This window comes from Phascolarctos cinereus, unplaced genomic scaffold, assembly GCF_003287225.1.
Source record: "Phascolarctos cinereus isolate Bilbo 61053 unplaced genomic scaffold, phaCin_HiC Scaffold_5;HRSCAF=322, whole genome shotgun sequence".
Classification (NCBI taxonomy): Eukaryota; Metazoa; Chordata; class Mammalia; order Diprotodontia; family Phascolarctidae; genus Phascolarctos; species Phascolarctos cinereus.
The window spans coordinates 146,184,598-146,201,227 of record NW_027555958.1 but is presented as its reverse complement, the minus strand read 5'-3'; the positions used below and the strand labels follow the sequence as shown (position 1 = coordinate 146,201,227).

The 16,630-nt window shown below is 38.7% G+C and overlaps 1 long non-coding RNA gene across 1 annotated transcript in view; it reads right to left on the bottom strand.

Annotated features, from left to right (window-relative positions):
- Positions 1-1,203: 1,203 nt before the first annotated feature.
- The window catches only part of LOC110222929 (uncharacterized), a 69,399-nt gene continuing 53,972 nt past the window's right edge, over positions 1,204-16,630 (bottom strand). Inside the window, exon 7 of the long non-coding RNA XR_013487516.1 lies at positions 1,204-1,327. This is a non-coding gene — a long non-coding RNA (uncharacterized LOC110222929). The remainder of the gene's footprint in view (positions 1,328-16,630) is intronic.

The following is a 16,630-nucleotide window of genomic DNA, read 5'->3' as shown; positions in this document are numbered from 1 at the left end:
CCTCATCCTTCTTTTGAACTGCTGTAATTCTGCTTCACTGATATAGCACAGTGCCTTCTTTGATGTAGGCACATTATGCTGGACAGTCCTATGCCAGTGCCTCCTGTGTCTCACAATTGATTTCAAAGTTCTCTAGAGAGACCTTGAGAATGTCCTTGCATTGCTTCTTCTGACCTCAGTGTGAGCAGTTGCCTCATTCGAGTTCGCCATAAACTAGTTTTTTAGGTAAGTGCACATTTGACATTGGAACAACATGGCACCCTATCATGGCTGTGCTTTCTGCAGTAGAGTTTAAATGCTTAGCATTTCAGCTCCAGAAAGGACCTCAGGAGGGGCAGTTAGGTGGCACAGTGGACAGAGCACCGGCCCTGGAGTCCTGACGACTTGAGTTCAAAACCTGCCTCAGATACATGATACTCGCTAGCTGTGTGACTCTGGGCAAGTCACTTAACCCCAGTTGCCTCACGAAAGAAAGAAAGAAGGCAGGAAAGAAAGAAAGAAGGCAGGAAAGAAAGAAGAAAGAGAAAGAGAGAAAGAGAGAAAGAGAGAAAGAGAGAAAGAGAGAAAGAGAGAAAGAGAGAAAGAGAGAAAGAGAGAAAGAGAGAAAGAGAGAAAGAGAGAGAGAGAGAGAGAGAAAGAAAGAGAGAAAGAGAGAAAGAGAGAAAGAGAGAAAGAGTGAAAGAAAGAAAGAAAGAAAGAAAGAAAGAAAGAAAGAAAGAAAGAAAGAAAGAAAGGAGCTCAGCGTCCAGTACCTTATCTTACCAGGTGGTCTTCAGGATCTTCAGAAGACAATTCAAATGGAAGTGATTCTTTTTCCTGGCATGGCACTGGTATACTGTCCAGGTTTCACAGGCATACAACAGTGAGGTCAGCACAACAGCTCCAAAGATCTTCAGTTTGGCAGGCTATCTAATATCTCTTCTCTTCCACACTTTCCTTCAGAGCCTCTCCAACACTGAGCTAGCCCTGGCAATATGTGCATCAACCTCATCATCTATGTGTACATCCCTGAAAAGTACACTGCCAAGGTAAGTGAACTTATCCACAGCATTCAAACATTAAGGAGTTATGGAACATTATAGAACCTCCTAAATGAGGTCCAGTAGTACTCAAAAGATATCAGTCTAACAATCCACAGGAGTAAAACTAAATGGATGAAAAGTTGCTCTTAGACAAGTCTCTGGGGAAACTTACCCACTCATTTTGGGACTTCTCACTCTGGGACTGAGCATTCTTCATTCAGCCACCAAATTTATTTTTCTGAAGTTCAGATCCATCCACGTCACGCCCACTTCCCACTCAAAAAACTCCAGTGGCTCCCTATTACCTAAAAGATCAAATTCAATCCTCTATTTGGTGGTCAAAGTCCTTCATGACCCAACTCCCTCCTACATTTCTAGTCTTATATCTTACTCTCTATCCCATACTCTTCACTCTAGTGTATAAGCCTCCTTGCTCTTCCACGAACAAGACATTCTCATCTCTCAGCTCCAAGCATTTTTGATGGCTTTCTCCCATGCTTGAAATGTTCCCTCTCCTCGTCTTTACTTACTGGCTTCCTTCACATCCCGACTAAAGTCCTACCTTCTACAGGAAAGCCTTTCCCAACACCTCTTAATTCTAGTAACTTCTCTCTGTTAATTATTTCCATTTATCCTGCACTATATGTAACTTGTTAGGACATACTTGTTCATGTGGTATCTCCCCCATTAGATTGTGAGCTCCTTGAGGGAAGGAACTATGTTTTGCCTCTTTTTGTATAGCCAGTACTTAACATCTTGCCTGCCTTATAGTAGGCACTTATTGAATATTTATTGACTGACTAACTGATATAACAAATGATGGAAGAGGGAATAGACCTGTGGTTTCATTGGGGCTACAGAAAGTCACAGAACAGGAAGTTCCTTCTACCAACAGGTCAGCACTTTCTCTTCAATTTACAATCTTAGGGAGTCATCTAAAGCACTGAGAAGTAAAGTGACTTGACCAGGTTCACACATCCAGGCTACCATCAAACAAGGCTTGAACCCAGTTCTTTCAGGCTCCAAGAATGTGGGAAGACCTACTTAAACAAATGAGTAGTGAAGAAAATGGAGCCAGGAGAACAATTGATACAACTACAATAATAAACCTGAAAATCACCCATAAAATTGGCTGAATTCAAATGAAGCATGGTACAATGGAAAGGACCTTAGTTCAAATCCTGACTGAATTTTTTTATATCTGTGTAATATTAGGCAAATCACATAACTTCTCTGGGCCTCAGTTTCCTCATCTGTAAAAAAAAAAACAGATTGAACTAGAAGGTTTCTATGGGTCCATTCCAGGTCTAAATCTATGATCCTAAAAATACAATGATCAGAACTTGGTCTAGGATGACATTTGATGAAACTTGATCCTCTTCAGTAGAAAGATGCAGGATGTTCCATATGCTGCCAGATGTATTTGCAGTGTGTTCCAGTTTTTGCTTACAGTTTTTCTTTGTTATGACTAGCATTTACATAGCACTTTAAAGTTTACAAAGCACTTTACATGTGTATTCCCATTTGTTCTCACAATGACCCCACGAGGTGAGGGCTATTATTATCCCTATTTTGTAGATAAGAAAACTGAGGCAGAGAGAGGTTAATTAATCTTGCCCGAGGATCTTTGATTCTTACCCAGCATCAAAAAGTTACTAAGTATCTGAGGCAGGATTTGTACTTAGGTCTTCCTGACTCCCAGTCAAGCATTCTACCCACTGCATCACTAGGCAATCTTGTTGAGAGGAAAAGGTATATCAGGAAATGATTGTGGTATAAAGAATAAAGTTCAGTTGTTTTCAGTCATGTCCTGCTCTTCATGACCCCTTTTGGAGTTTTATTGGTAAAGGTACTAGAGTGGCTCACCATTTCCTTCTTCAGCTCATTTTTACAGATGAGGAAACTGAGGCAAACAGTGACTTGCCCAGGGTCACACAGCTAGTAAGTGTCTGAATACAGATTTAAACTCAGGTCTTCCTGACTCTAGGCCAAGGCTCTATCTACTGCTGCCTCTTAAAGAGTAAAAGTCATCACTAAAAACTTTACAAAAATAAAAATTAATCACAAATATCTTTTTTGTTATTCCTTCTTTTCTGTTTGCATGTACAAGTGTTATTCCTGGGCTTCCTGATCTCTACTGAATTCAATAATGGTTCTGGACTCAGGGAACCTGGGTTCAAATCTTACCTCTGATGCTTACTAAAATGCAGGGGTTGGCCTAGTTGGCTTCTCAGGTCCCTTTCTGCTTTAAATCTATGACTCCAAGACTGTCATGTCATGTCAGAAAACATACTCGATCACACTCTAGAAACATCTCCCTGGCCTCCGGTGTCCCCAAGTAATGGAATTTCTATTCCTTATATTATTCTGCCATTAGGTCAAAATTCCATGTGTTTCTCCAGAATCAGCCAAAACAAAAGTTAAAGTCAGTACTAGAGGGAGATTTCCTGGTTCTCCTTCAAAATGCCCAGTACACCCCCCACCCACCCATCCAGAGCAAATATTTGCACTTACTGAAAAAAAATGGCTTTTGTAATCTTCTCCCTGGATAGTTACCTTTTAGGTAACTTTTCCTAAGGGCAAAGGGCAAAACAAATATGTTTCCTTCAAGTAAAGTCTGGACCAGAATTAAGCTGAAAAAAATTGAAATCTCACCAAACAAACCCCATGCCCCCTCCTCTGCCCCCCACCCCGAGCCCAGACTCGAATAGGTTGGGAAGTGAGTGGGACAATCTCAGTTAAATCATTTTGCAGCTGGCCGGTTATTTTCCTAGGAGGGCCAAGTCCTTTTAGGATAACATTTGCAAAAAGCAGTTCCTGGAGATGGCTACTAAGATAAGAAGGAAAATTTAGAATGGTTCCTAAACAGATGGAAATGATACTTCGGAGGAGATAAGAGGAATAATAGGTATTTGGAGCTACCCCCAGCTAAAGTAAACAAGCAGCCCCAGCCTTAGGAGAACACATCCCCACCAAGAGAAAGAATAAATAAGAGCCTAGAGGACCCCCCCTCCCAAGCAAGTGAAAATGAAAATCTGTCCCGTGGGCTGAAGGAAGCCCACCTGTCTGCTCTTCGCAGCATAGCAGTAATTCATCTCAAACATGTCACTGCTGTCTACCTGGATGCTTTACTATAATGAGCTCCATTTTGACCGACATTTCAAAAAGCGTGGAAGTTTAGCTCTTCTCCCCTTTAAGCCCAGTTGAGACTAATTGGAGAAGTACTGGGTCTTTCAAACTCGAGGAGGGAGCATTTGGATAATTTCATCTCCCAATTTCAAATCTGTCAAATAGTTTCTAAAGCTACTGTTTACTTTCTTCAGCATGTAACATTAAAACAAACAAACAAACAAAAACCATGATTCCATCACTTTGGGTACTCTGGCTAAAAATAATTCTGAAAGTAAGTGATGGAGAAAGCAGCATGGGAGATTCATATATTTGGAGAAGTGGGAAATCAGATGCACCCATTTGCCATAGGTTCAGTGAATTTCAGAGCCGGGAGGCCCATGGAAAAGATGGCCTACCACAAAACATCCAACAATTAACGGTCCAGCTTTTGCTTGAGGGAAGTGACTTAACATGGTGCTTGGCACACAGTAGGCACTTCATAAATGTTTGTTGACTGATTAATTGGTTGATTGAAGGCACCTCCATAGAAGGTGAACCTACCACCTTCTGAAGCAGCCCCCTTCCACTCGTGGTCAGCACTATTTGCTAAAGGTTTTCTGACCTGAAATGTGTCTCTACCTTCCTCCTATCACTCCCAGCTCTGCCGTCTGGGCCAAACAGAACAAGTCCAATCACTCTTCCAGGTGACAGCCTTTAAAATACTTGAAGACCGGTAGCTTTCTCTTCCCCAGGCTAAATATCTCCTTTCTTCAACATAACCTCATTTGACTTGGGCTCAAAGCCTTTCACCAGCCTGGTTGCCTTTCTCTTGAAACTTTCCTGCTACATTGTAGTTCTTCAGTCCAACCTGACTCCTCATGACTTCATTTGGGGTTTTCTTGGCAGAGATACTGGAGTGGTTTGCCATTTCCTTCTCCAGTTTGTTTTACAGATGAGGAAACTGAGACAAACAGAGGTTTAAATGGCTTGTGCAGGGTCACACAACTAATAAATGTCTGAGGCTGCATTTTAATTTAGGACTTCCTACCCCATTTATCCCATTTACTGAAGAAGTTGTTATTTATAATTGTTCCACAGTGAATCCATTGGTATCATGAATAATGACTGCCTTAAGTATCTTTTTGGCAGCATCAGCATAGCTGTTATTATTCACATTAGCAGTTGATTCACCTTAGAATGCCTGTAAACAGCAACATCCCCAGTGAAGGTAAATGAGATTTGATTTATAAAAGTTTGATTTATGAGGGACTTTTTAGAAACATGTCTACTGTGTAAAGTGAAGATCATAGATATCTAGCTCACTCTGTAAGAAGAACCCATGCTGTCACTTCTAGAGGTGCCGGACATAGCCAGGGAATCTTTTCTGTCCTGGCAAAAACTGGCTTAGTGATATTTTCTGTAGAAACAAGAGGAGTGAGATAATTGTCCCTTGAATTTGGATTCTGCCAGTATCATATTGTAAATACCCTGTTCTTCAAGGGCCCACTGTACAGGAAAAGGAAAGGGAAGTGCTATCAGCAAACACAAACAAAAGCTGAGTCCCCTTAGGAGGGGCATGGGGCTTCCTGCCACACCTCCAATCATTTAGCCCAGGATGTGATTCCCAGAGACAGGTTAAGGAAAGTCATTTAACCTCTGTAAGCCTCAGTTTCTTTATATGAAAAATGACAGGTCCACTAGACCCATAAACCAACAAGCCTTTGACAGGCCAAGCTATCTGTTTGTAGCTGCCTGTTGACTGAGTGAAACAGTATTCCTGTATGTGTGTAAAGCTGTCCTAAACTCAGTGTTAAAAATATTTGCAAACCAGATCGAAATATACTATTTGCTCTTTTTTTTTCATTTAATTCTGCTTCGTTTTGTTTCTTCTTTTTTGCGGTTCCTCCTATTGGTTCTAATTCTTTTTTACAACATGACTAATGTGAAAATGTTTAATAGGAATGTGTATGTAGAGCCTATGTCAGATTGCACACTGTCTTGGGGAGAGAGGTAGGAAAGGAGGGGGAGGAAATTTAAAACTCAAAAGCTTATGGAAGAGAATGTTGAAAACTAAAAATAAATTAATTTAAAAAAATTTGCAAGCAGTTTTGGGCAAGAACTACCAAAGAGATTATTCCCCCATTATATATGTAGCCATCCATCCATTGTTAAGTATCTGTTTGACATTCTTTTGGGGGCCCCAGAAATAGTTGGCTCACCCAATGTTCGTTTTATCATCCAAATTTCTCTGGCAGAACAAATGAGATAGAAAGGTCATCAGTCAGAAACATACGATTTGCTACAAGGCTTTGGGAATGTTTTAAATCTACATGTAAAAGAAGCCTGCCCATTAGCAAGTCTAGCTAAGAACAGCCAACTCAAAGAACTACTCAGGACCACTGGAAACCATGAGGTACACTCATTCTGAGATGAGCTCATTCAGGAATCCCTACTCCTCTAAACCCTTGTTCCTCTACCTCTCAAGAAGGACTCTTCATATTCTATTTTTATTTTATTTTATTAAAGGGGCCATCCCTTACACCTCTTAAATAGGCCTGTTCACTGAATGGGCCTCACTCAAAGTGAAAACTGGGAAAGATCTTAGCTTAAAAAGGCCAAGGTCTTCCACTACATTCTGGTCTATCTCTAGTCATTCTAATCTATATCTGGCCACTGGACTCAAGTGACTCTGGAGGAGAAAGTGATGCTGGTGACTGCACAGCCTTCCCTCACTCAAATCCATTCAATTGCAAGTCATGTCATCATCTTCCTGATGTCATAGTCCTCTTCGAGAATGAAGGACAAACCACACACACAATATTCCTCTCACTAGAGTACAACTTCCTTGAAGGGAGGGACTAGGTCTTTTGTTTAATCTTTGTATTCCTCAAGATGTCCAGTCTTGCAATAAATGTAACAATATAAAACCAGCTGTTAGTACAAGTGTGGATTGGGTGCTCTCTGTCTTTTTTTCTGTGTGTGTGTGTGTGTGTGTGTGTGTGTGTGTGTGTGTCTGTCTGTCTGTCTGCGTCTGCCTGTCTCTCTCTATTTCTCTCTGTCTCTGTCTGTCTCTCTGCCTCCCTCTGTCTCTCTTTCCCAATAAAAGGCCCTAGTTTACTCATGGGTAAGGACTAGGTTCAGTTCTTGTAGAACCCGGTTTCAAGAGAGAGGGGTAAGGTTCTTTTTCTCATACTTTCTGGGTTTTTGCACTTACCTCCCAACCTGGAGCCCATGGAATAACCATTTAAAGTTTTAATTTGGCTTATTTCTAGGGTCTCCTCAAAAGGGGAGGATAGCAAGATACTGAGTGAGCAATATGAATTAAGTATAGGTCAGCTATTTGTTTCCTTACACAAAAGACACTCCATCTCCCAACTTCAGACATTTTCTTGGCTATCCCCTATGCCCCCTGGAATACTCTCTAACCCAGGTTTTCTTGACTTCCTTTAAATCAAAGATAAAATTTCATGTCATATAAAAAGTATTTCCCAGACCCTCTCACTGTTAGGGCCTTCTCTGAAATTACCTCCAATTTACCTCGTGTACATATATATATATCTATATATATATCTATATATATATATATATATATCTTGTTTGTGCATGGTTGCTTGCATGTTGTATAATGTGAGGTCCTTGAGGTTAGGGGCTGTTTTCGCTTTTCTTTTTATCCCCACTAAGCGCTTGATAAATGATTGTTGACTTATAACGTCTGATAAGGCATACAACTCTCTGTACCCCTGGATGCTTACATTTTGAGAAGCTTTTCAAAGACAAAGTTGAACAAAAAAATGTTTTCTATTAACTCTTGGTTATTGTCATTCAGTCATTGAAGACTCTCTGATCCCATTAAGGGTTTTCTTGGCAAAGATACTGGGGTGGTTTGCCATTTCCTTCCCCAACTCATTTTACAGAGGAAGAACGAGGGTCACACAGTATCTGAGGCCAGATTTGAACTCATGAAGATGAGTCTTCCTGACTCTAGGCCCGCCACTTTATCTCTTTGCCATCCAGCTCCCCCTATAACTCTTGGTTAACATTAAATCAGGTTATTCAACCATTTGTCTGTCTGTTTATCTATCTTTCTATCTATCTATCTATCTATCTATCTATCTATCTATCTATCTATCTATCTATCTATCTATCTCTTGTTTGCATATTGTTGCTCGAATTTTTTCTACTCCATTAGACTATAATCCCTTTGAGGGAAGGGGCTGTTTTTGCCTTGCTTTGTATACCCAGTGCTTATCACAGTACCTGAACCAGAGTAGAAACTTAATAAATGCTTGTTGACTGACTGACCTGGAAACCAAATACCTGAATTAGAACAGAGCTCTGACACTTTTTTGCTATATGGCAATAGGCCCATAAACTCCCTTGTTCCCGGCCCTAATTTCCCTAACCTCGTATATGGGCACATGATCCTCATGTTACCTAATGTCATAAGGAAAGTAACGTGCTTTTTTCAACCTTAAAACATTTATAACAGCTCCAATGGGAGCTCTGTTCACAAAAAAATGGCCATACTCTGCCTGTTGCCAAACTACGCACTACTTCAGCGCATGTTCAGAGATGACTATTTCCAGTCTGCTAACAGTGTGGTGAAGAATCAGACTTCCTATTGGCTGCTGTGCTGGAACTGAGAGTGCACATAAAGTACTCCTTTAAAAGTGGAACAAGGAGGGTAAGCTGCTGGAGGCCTCTGGCTTGGCCACACGACCCTGCTCTTGCTGAATGAGCTGGTATCGTTGCTGTTGGCTGACTCTCCCCATTCAGAACAGACATGAAGCTGAGAGCAAATATCCCTGCTGGTGCTTCTGTACCTGTTGTTTCTATGCTTTCTTTATCTTACATGAAAGAGTATTAGAGATCAGATTGCATGCCATCTGGGGGAGGGGGAGGGAAAGAAGGGAGGGCAGAAAAATTTAGAACTCAAGATCTTATAAAAGTGAATGTTGAAACTTAAAAATAATTTTTAAAAAGAGTATTAGAGATGGAATGAACTAAACTGCAACCTTGTGGGTTTTGAAAGGTCAGATGAGAGGTCCAGGGACATACCAGAGTTTATACTAGTCTTTCAGTACAAACCCAAGGAATGAATGGGACCCAGCCCATCAGTGGAGTGACCTCACAGTCAGCCAAGTGCTGCAAACAAGGGAGCAACTCTGTCCTTGGCTATGTCAAATGTGGAAGTGAATTTGGTGAGGGTGAATGCTTTGTAGCAACTGTGTTAAGGTTGAGCCCACTCTGCTCAGTGACAAAGGTGGTATAGGGGAGAATGCATCCACAATTCTGAGGGAATGGTTTGTACTTCTATCCTTGCTATATTTTCTCAGTAAATATCCCTTTGTAAAGGCTAATTGGTTTTTACTGATTAAATGGTATTGGGACTTGAATCACTGGAGGATATTTGTGATATAAAGGACAAACTAACTATAATTGGTGATAGATATTGGGGAGAACATACCAGAATGAGAACTTAAGCCAATAGCATTAGGGGAAAAAACCCCAATTACTCAAGAATGCCCCTAGAACTTCAAGAAGGTGAGACATGCAGTGCTCTGAAAACTTGACTGTTTTCAGTGAGAATGAGAGTTGGTATAAAGATCTCCAGAGTCTAATATAAATACTATAAATTATTGATGCTATTTCAGAATTAAGCATAGACATTCTATTCAAGATCCTTCACGATATAGATCATATGCAGATTTATCTCTTGCTATTCCCTAAAATGAGTCCAAAATTAAATCTTGGCCCTATAGAAGAAATAAGAAAATGGACCATTGTACTTTCATTGGAATGATGGGGAACTATAGGTATGGAATTTTTCAGACATAGTCACTTTCTTGGTTATTTTTGATGAACTGGTTTTTTTTTTTTATTTAAGGGAAGGATTTAAGGGTGAGCCCTTCCATGGATTTCACACTAATTTCTGCCTCAAACCTTTTGCACATGCTGAAATGCCAGCAGAAAAGGAAGGCTGTCTTCTCTTCTCTTCATTCAGGGACAAGTTCAACACCCATCTCTTCCAATAAACCTTCCATGATCACTCTAGCCCAAACACATTTTTCTTTCTGAACTCCTAAAACAATTACTATCTTTACTAACCTTTTGGAGACACTTAATCAAATATGTTTTTGTCCTTCCATTTAACTTTTTCCTGGGTATGTTTCATCTCCCCAGTGAGACTGTAAACTCCTTGAAGGTCAACAGGCAGCATATAGAAGGACCTTGTTGAATTACATTTACTCTGGTTACTTTTTTCTACTTTCCAAAATTATCAAGAACAAACTTCCTTTAAGGCTGAATGTCCCACAAGTACCTACCAATGGGTTACTTTTTAGATTATTCTTCCTGGAAGGTCAGAGGTAAATTGACTTTTGTATTACCAATAGTTCTCTTTCAAAGTGTGTTGATAACTTTATTAGTTTTGAATGAACTGAAACATTTTCTGTGTTTACTGGACAGAGCTATCTACAAATGTGCAGGTTTCTACACATGGGTTGAAATTTCTACTTAGACAGGTGTCCAATCTTGGGTATTTCCTGCTATAACCCATAAAAATTCAATTTCCTGGGGAAACCACTGGGGATTCATAGCCCTGGAGGTTGGATTACTCTCTAATGAATCGGTCCCCTTCCCTGACATTAATTGCTACTCTGAGGTCTCAGTCAGTTTGGTAACCCCACCCCATAAACATAAAGGAGAGAAGGGCTCTCAGGGTTGTTAGGAAAGGCTTCGAATCTTCTCTTGGTAATTTGAACCTAATTGTGGAAGGAAGATTTTTCTCCAGCTAACCTGAGGTCAGTGAAAAAAACAAAGGTTGCCTGACTCTAGACTCAAGCTTCAGGGAGACTGCGCGGCAGCTGATCTCACAGACCAAGATGCAACCAAGATGTCCCAGGGGTACCATTTCCCTGAAACATAACACTGCTTGTGTATGGCTTTTGTTATTTCACCTGGTCATTAATCCAGGAATCAAAAAATATCTTGCCATTTGGTAGCAAGGGGAAATAATAAAACTGAATCTTCTACAATGATGTCTTGAGATGCTCAGAGAGCTCATCCTCTCTTCTTCAAGGTCTAACAAATTTGGATGAGTTTTATATTTATGCTTTTGTCTTCACATCACAGTCATTTACTCAGATATAGCATCACCACACTACCAGAGTATTGAATCTTCCATTATGGCAGAGACACTGAAGAAAAAACAATATGGTGACCATTTCTAACTACACATACAGAAATCTATCCTCATCCCTTCCCTTTCCCTCCCCTCAACTTCTAACCAAAGACAACTAGGAAGGCAGGTATGTTTCACTATCCATTCTCTGGGACCAAGATTTTTCATTACAATTATTTAAAATTCAACTTCTTAGTGTATTATCTATTTACATTATTATAGTCATTGAGTATATTGGCATGTTGGTTCTGCAAACTTTATTCTGCCTTAATATATACAAATCTTCCCATGTGTCTTTGAATTCCTCATTTCAACATTTCTTAATGGGCAATAATATTTCACTATATTTATATACCATAACTTGTTCAATCATTCATTTTGTTTTAGTTCTTTAATATCATAGAAGTGCTTCTACAAAAAATATCAATACACACATAGAAATTGTATGTGTGGGGGCAGCCAGTTGGTGCAGTGGATAGAGCTCCACCTTGGAGTCAGGAAGACCTGAATTCAAATCCAACATCAGACACTTGACACCTACTACATGTATGAGCCTGGGCAAGTCACTTAACTCTGATTGCCTCACCAAAAAGCAAAAAAAAAAAAAAAAAGGAAGACACTGGCAAGTCACTTAACCCTGATTTTCTAATCAAAAAGAAAAAGAAAAAGAAGAGAAAGAAAAGAAATTATGTGTGTATGTATGTATGTGTGTGTGTGTGTGTGTGTGTGTGTGTGTGTGATACATACAGACACATACACTAATGCATCTACAGATATATGATGGGCAGCTAGGAGGCACAGTGGATAGAGCTCTGGTCTTGGAGTCAGGAGGATTTGAGTTCAAATCCAGCCTCAGGCACTTACTAGCTGTGTAACCTTGGTCACTTAATGCTGTTTGTCTCAGTTCCTCATCTGTAAAATGAGCTGGAGAAGGAAATGGCAAACCATACCAGTATCTTTGCCAAGAAAACCCCACATGGGGTCACAGTCAGACATGACTGAAACAACTTAACAACAACAGATATATGATATATATGTATGAGATCATATATCTATATATGTATATAAAATTTCTATATATGTATTGATATGTTCATATCAATATAAATATAAGATCACCTATCTACAAATGTATCTGTAGACATGTATGTATACATATACATATATATGTGTGTAAATATTTATACATATTTGTGCACAGATGGTGTGGTAGATAGCCAGGCCTGAAGTCATGAAGACTTGAGTTCAAATCTGGCCTCACACAGCAGCTGTGTGTCCCTGGGCAAGTCACTAACCCTGAATGGCAAACTATTCCAGTATCTTTGCCAAGAAAACCCCAGATAGGGTAATGAAGAGTCAGACATAACTGAACAACAAGACCTATAAGTATGTATACACATTTGTAGATATTTGTATATTTACAGTCTTTCTGCCCTTGACCTTCTTTCGGTATATGCCCAAGTGTGGGGTCATGGGTCATTTGGTTTTTGTCACATAATTCTTTACTGATATCTAAAACAGTAAAATCTCTGAGGCTACGCAGTTTCCTTTTTGCCTGTCAGATTGCCTTCATCTGCTCTGTATGCATGCCCATACACCCCTCTGTCTGAGTCTGTGTATATTGTGATCCTAGTTATTTCTATCACCACCTCCCACCTTAGAAAGCAAGCTACTTAAAGGCAGGAACTTTAAAGAAAAAACTTTTTTTTAAAGCTTTCTTCCTCTCCCTAGCACCTAACACAGGCCCTGTACACAGTAAATGTTTAATAAATACTTATCGACTGACTGTATCCCTAGCATAATGCCTAGCTTGGGAGTAGATCCTTAATAAACATTTGTTGAATGAACACTTAGACTCATTCACAAGTACAGAACACTGTACTTTTCACTCACTCATTTCATAAGTGTTTATTAAGTACCTACTAGGTACCAGGCACTGCTAGGTTCTGGGCTATGAAGATAAAAACAAATCAAAACTGTCCTTGTCCTCAAAGAGCTTCTATTCTATTAGTGTGCCTATCCAGGTTGACTATTTCTAATTTTTATCATTTTTGCCTTTGCTAGGTGTGAATTGAAACTTAAAGTTCCTTTAATTTTGTTTCTGCTATGAGTTGATTTTGAACATTTTTTCTCCATGTGGACATCAGTAATGATAATGATAGCTAGCATTTAAATAGTGCTTTAAGGTTTGCAAAGTGTTTTATCAGCTTAATTCATTTTATACTCACAACAACACCAGGAGGTAGTTGTTATTATTATCCTTATTTTAAAAATGAGGAATCAAAGGCAGATAGCTCTTAAATGACTTGTCCAGGGTTATACTTTGGTAGTTTTCAATTTGTCTCATGAAAACTGTTCACAACTTTTGGTGCTATCAGGGAATGGCTCTTGGTCATGTATTTCTATCAATTTTTCATATATTTTGGTTGTCAAACTCTTGTTGATGTTATTTGATGCAAATATTCATTCTCAGTGGTTTCTTTTCTTATGCATTGATGTTGTTTGTGCAAAAGCTTTTTAATTTTGTTATAAAAATTGGCCATTTTGACTTTTTTGATCTCTTTTGTTGCTTGTTTAGTTAAGCATTCTCCCCTTAAGCATGGTGAAAAGGACCACCTTCTGTTTTACTCTATTTGTGTGTGTATTTGTATGTTTATCTTTTATATTGGGGTTGCATATCCATTTGGCTTTTATTGTGGTATGTGGTGTAAATACTTATCTCAACCTAATTGCTGCCAAACTGCTTTACAGTTTCCCTAGCAATTTTGATCAAATGGGGTGTCCTTACCACAATAGATTATGTTCTCAGGTTTACCAAACATTGAGTACTGTTTTCAATTATTTCTGGTTCTCACTTATGTAATCTGTTCCACTGGTTTCCTTTTCTGTTTTGTTAGCTAGGACCAAACAGTTTTGATGATTGATACTTTATACTCTTGTTTGCAATCAGATTATGTTATACTCCATTCCTATTTTTTTTTCATTATATCTCTTGAGATTCTAGACATTCTGTTCATCCAAATAAATTTTGTTATTATTTTTGTATGGCTCTATAAAGTATCCCCTTTGTAGTATGATTTGTAAGTTAATTTAAATATGTCATTTGTATTATATTGGTGTGGTCCAATCATGAGCACTGAATAGCTCTTCAATTATTTATTATTCTTTATTTTTGTAAGAGAGAATTTTGTAGTCTAGTTCATAGATATAAAACTGGGCGGAAACTAAGAGATCATCAAAGGCAGAGGTTCTTAACCTGAGGACCATTAATTTTTAAAAAAATACATATTAATTACTATTTCAATATAATTGATTTCCTTTGTGATCCTATTTATTTTATTTTATACATTCAAAAACTATTCTGAGAAATCCACAGGTTTTACCAGACTGCCAACAGGGTCCATGATAAATAAAAAGTTTAAGAACACTGATTTAAAGCTATTTCCTCATTTTATAGATAAGAACACTAAAGCCCAAGTAATCTAAATTACTTGCTAAGAGTTTCATAGTAATTAAGTGTTAGAAACCTAGTTCTGTGGCATCAAGTACTAGATTGTTCCACTATATCTACTCTATTAAGAAGGATTTCCTTGGCATTGGACTCTGGGCTCGTCTATGGTCCTTGAGAACATTCTGGACCCCTGATCCAGTGTGTTAACAAAACCAAAACACCAAAAAATACTCATTTCATTCCCAACCTTTGAGATTCCTGGAATGATAAAGCATACTCCTTTGTAGCTTCCTTCTGCATGAACATCCTTGGCTTCTTGGAATACCAACTTTATTATGGTGGTGGTGGCGCCCTGGACAAAAATTATGAAGTAGGTGAAATCAGGTCTCTGCTTTCACTAGCCTCTATTTTTGTGTTTGTTCCCCCTCCTCTTTTTTCTGCTTTCTCTTCCTCTGCCCTCCTTAAAGTAGAGCATTGTTGTGTTCTCTGGACCTACTTCCATTCTCTATCAAAACCTTCATTCAAATTCTTCATTTCACATTAAGGTATAAATGAATGATAATAGTTGAAAGTGTTACTTAACCATGTCAACATTTTTTCTGCCTTTTTTCAAATCAAAGAAATTAAGCAGAATTGCAGGTTTCAATCTCAATAATGTATGTACTTACTACAACTATTTAAAAATAACAAGAATAGAAATAAAATCAGAAGAAAAATTATAAAGAAGAAAATGGATCAGAAAGGGACACAGAAATAAGTGAGACAGATTTGTTATTATTTTGACAAACTTACTGTAAACATTTTTTTTAAAAAAATCATAAATACTTTGGAGTTTATGGTTCTATTATGAGCATTTTAAATTTTTTTTATTTAAATGTTTATTTTTATCTATGATTAGTAAGCTTGGAATTTTAAAATTCTACTCTTATTCCTCCCAAAAAATATGAGTTTCAATTCTCAAGGCCCTGTCACCATCATTGTTGTTGTTTGTCTTATACCATGACATCAGGAAGGTGATGCCACGACTTGCAAGTGAATTGGATTTAAGTGAGGGAGGGCTGTGCAAAGTCACCAGCCTCACTTTCTCTTCCGGAGCCATCTGAGTCCAGTGGCCAGATATAGATCAGGACAACTGGAGATGGTCCCCTCTCAACGCCTTTGCCAATGAGTGAAAGAAAAGGAGTAAGGGAGAGAGAGAGAGGAGGGTAAGTCCATAAGTAGTTCTGGTAGGTCCAAGTACCTGCAAAACAAAATCATCTTACTCATCAGGGCAACACTACAGGCTAGCTCAGTGGTCCCAAACTTAAATGTCACGTTGACCATATTTCTGTCACTAATCTGTTTGCACTCCTACTATTTAAATCTTTGCTTTTCTTCCCAAAAATTTGTTAAAATAATTGTGTTGTCTTTTAACCAAAAAGCTATGTATATGACACAGGGGACTATAAGTAGCACTAAGTCCCCATGGACAGTGAGTTTATATCCTCTGTCTGAAATAAAGATCAAGAAATCTCATCGTCTCCATATTCTGCATGTGACTTTAAGGATACAATTAGTAAGTTTCTGTTAGTACCTATCCTTAGCATCATGGAAAATAATGGAATATTGGCAGCTTCTGCTATCCTTACACAGGGGAATAGTGTAAACATTAATTATCCATTAATTATTGTCAGTGAAGCAGTGAGCCCTGGAGAGATAAGTGTTACAGTAACACAAAGCAGAGAGGTAATGTCAGTAGTTACCCTCCCTCCTACTTAGAGCCCCAGAATAAATAGAAAATGAGGAATTTACAAAATTATTATTCTGAAACACATGCCTTTGGAGTTTTACATATAGGACCCCAGAGATTAAGAGATGTGTACC